The sequence below is a fragment of the Phacochoerus africanus genome, chromosome X (genome assembly GCF_016906955.1).
Source record: "Phacochoerus africanus isolate WHEZ1 chromosome X, ROS_Pafr_v1, whole genome shotgun sequence".
Classification (NCBI taxonomy): domain Eukaryota; kingdom Metazoa; phylum Chordata; class Mammalia; order Artiodactyla; family Suidae; genus Phacochoerus; species Phacochoerus africanus.
The window spans coordinates 3459393-3462940 of record NC_062560.1 but is presented as its reverse complement, the minus strand read 5'-3'; positions in this window follow the sequence as shown (position 1 = coordinate 3462940).

The following is a 3548-nucleotide window of genomic DNA, read 5'->3' as shown; positions in this document are numbered from 1 at the left end:
CCAGGGATGGAACCTGCAGCTTCATGGATGTTAGTTGGGTTGTAACCTGCCCAGCCACAGTGGGAACTCCAGTTTTCATTTGATTAATACCTGCCCTTACCTTGATTTACATTCTTCATTCTTCCAACACTTCAGTCCAATTGGTTTTGCATTCTTTTTTCTAACTTGGATGCTCGCAGCATTAATTTTTAGCATTGTTTGAACAGATATACCTTTCAAGATGCGTATTTTCCTCTATGTCTAAATTTGGGGACATCACACAAGTTTTGACAAGTCACGTTTCAATTATCATTAAATTCAAAGCATTTTTTTAATTGTCTGTGTCCATTTTTTTTTTGCCCCATGGCTTAGTTAATGGTGTTTAATTTACACACATTTGGGAATTTTCTGTCTTTTTGCACTTTAATTTCTGCAAAATCCATGGTGATGAGAGTATCCGTCCTTAGTAGTTTCACTTTTAGGAGATGTTGAACGCTTGTTTTATGGCCCAGCATCTGGTCCTAGTCCTTTGTGCATTTGAAGAGAATCTGCTGTGTTAACTTGCTGAATCACCTTCTGTGAGTCATTTAGGTGCTTTGGGCTTTGAAGTGACATTTATCATTCCTAATTATCTGCTTTTGGATACATGTGTTACCACTCTATCTCATTCTCCTTTGTGGTGTCTGTGTAAAAACTTTGAAGTTTTCTGGAGTTCCCCTTGTGGCTCAGGGGGTTAAGAACCCGGCATAGTGCCCTTGAGGATGCAGGTTCAACCCCTGGCCTCACTCAGTGGGTGTGGTGTCGCTGCGAGCTGCAGTGTAGGTCACAGGTGGGAATTGGATCTGGCATTGCTGGGGCTGTGGTGTAGGCTGGCAGCTGCAACTTTTATTAGACTCCTAACCCAGGAGATTCCATATGCTGCAGGTGCATCCGTAAAGTAAGGAAGTAAATACTTTGAAGCTTTCTAACTAGTCACAGATTTATAATGCTTTTTGCTTTTCAGGGCCACACCTGAGGCATATGGAGGTTCCCAGGCTAGGGGTCGAATCTGAGCTACAGCTGCTGACCTACACCATAGCCACAGCCACGCATGATCCAAGCCGTGTCTGCGACCTACCCCACAGCTTACAGCAACTTGGGATCCTGAATCTACTGATCGAGGCCAGGGATCGAACCTGCAACCTCATGGTTCCTAGTGATATTCATTCCTGCTGCACCATGATAAGAACTCCCCTCAGACATAATTTTGTTTCTTCTAGCTAAATAGTGAACTACTTTAATAGTAACTTCTGCCTTGTGTTTTATTCTGTCTGAAAGGGATATTGTTGCACAGGCTTCATTTTGGTTAGTGCTTGCTTAGTACTGTTTTTTTTCCCTAGTTGTAATTTTTATTTGCTTACTCAGATTTAGTCTCAAGGAAGCAGCATGTATTTGAAGTTTAAGTTCCATCCAGGATGAGAGTTATTTTTAAATGGGCTATATAGGTAGCTAGTATTTATTATATATAGGCTATATTTATGGTTTATGGATAAATTAAATATTTTTATTATGCATTGCAGCCTTCCTTCCTTATACAATTGTTTGCTTTTTTCAGTCTGTTTTAAGTAGTTGCTCTGGAAGACAGAGTTTTGCACCCATGCTTTGTTCAAGTCTAATAAAAATGAGCACCACTTTCGAGTTCCCATCGTGGCTCAGTGGTTAATGAACCCGACTAGTAACCATGAGGTTGCAGGTTCCATCCCTGGCATGGCTCAGTGGCTTAAGGGTCTGGCATTGTGGTAAGCTGTGGTGTAGGTCACTGATGCAGCTGGGATCCTGCATTGCTGTGGCTGTGGTGTAGGCCAGCAGCTGTAGCTCCGATTTGACCCCTACGCTGGGAACCTCCATATGCTGCAAGTGTGGCCCTAAAGAGACAAAAAGACGAAAAAAAATGAACAGCACTGGACAGCATCTGTGATGAACTTGAGAGAACACTCTTTTGATTATCATTGACCTTCGCTCATCGTCTTTTACTGCTGTGTTCATTTCTTGTTTTTATTTAGATTCCTTCACACATGCACACGTGTGTGCTCACACGTGCTCGCACACACACACACACTCATCCATAAGGCATTATGGCAGTTAATGAAACACATGTTCAATTGTCATTCCTGAAATTTTCTTAATTTTTAATTTTTTTTTCTTTCCTTTTTAATCTTTTTATGGCAGTATAGGGGATTTACAGTGTTTCAGGTGTACAACAAAGTAATTGAGTAATTCACACGCACACGCATATACGTATTCTCTTTCCAGTTCTTTTCCGTCACAGGTTATTAGAATCATTCCGGAAATTTTCAGTCACCATTCCACGTCCATGTAGAAGTATTTTCTTTTGCTTGAAACGCAAATGTAGTATTTTTCCTAGGTTGGTCAACCGATAGCTTTTTAGAATTTATTTTGTGTGAAAAGGTGTGTCCTTTGTAACAGGATTAAAGGCATGTTCTGTGACCATTGGTTTCGAGCTTGGAAGCCGTTCCTGGGAAACACTTTGATGATATTCTTCCCCTGTCATCACCTTTTCATGATGACTGTTTAATCATTGCTTTTGTAAAAGCCCCATTGTTCTTCTTTTCTGAATGCTTTGAGATCTTTTTCTTTTTGATTTTTAGCTCCTTAGCTCTGATACTCATTGAGATATTTCCTTTATGTCCTGCTGTGCTCAGTCTTTTTTTATTTTTCTTTCCCTCTTTGTCTTTTTAGGGCTGCACCTGCAGCCTATGGACGTTCCTGGGCCAGGGGTAGAATTGGAGCTGCAGCTGCTGGTCTACACCTCAGCCACAGCAACACCAGATCCAAGCTGTGTCTGTGGCCTACACCACAGCTCATGGCAGTGCCGAATCCTTAACCCACTGAGTGAGGCCAGGGATGGAACCTGTATCCTCATGGATACTAGTTGGGTTCTTAACCTGCTGAGCCACAAAGGGAACTCCTGTCTCATTCTTCTGGATTCTATGTGGGACGTTTTCTTCAGTTTTGGAAAATTCTTGGTCAAACTCCACTAGCTTTTAGACATTGCTTCTCCACCTCCTCTCCCTCATCTTTCTGATATTCCCCAAATACATATGTTCTCAAGGTTTTCATCTAGTTTCATACGTATCTCGGGCTCTTTGTTCTGCAGTTTCCATCTTTTGGCTTTACTGCTTGTCTTCCATTCTGAATGTTTTCTTTTGACCTGTCTTCCAGGTCACAAACCATATTTTCAACACTATCCATAACGCTCTGGAATCTCTCCATTCCACTGTGAATGTCTCTTAATGAGTTTTTTATTTCTTGAACCAGATTCTTTTTTAGGCTTTTTTTTTTTTTAACCTGCAGAAAGGTTCCGTCTGGTTCTCCATTTTTTTTTCTTTAGGCGTCAGAGTTATTTCAAGTCTGAGCTAACTCCCAATATTTTGATCTCTTTGGGCCTAATTATATAGATTTTTATTCTTTTTAAATTCAAATATAGTTGATTTATAATATTGTGTCACTTTCTGCTGAACAGTTGATTTTTTTTTTTTTTACTTGCGTTAATTTTATGGGTGTACTTG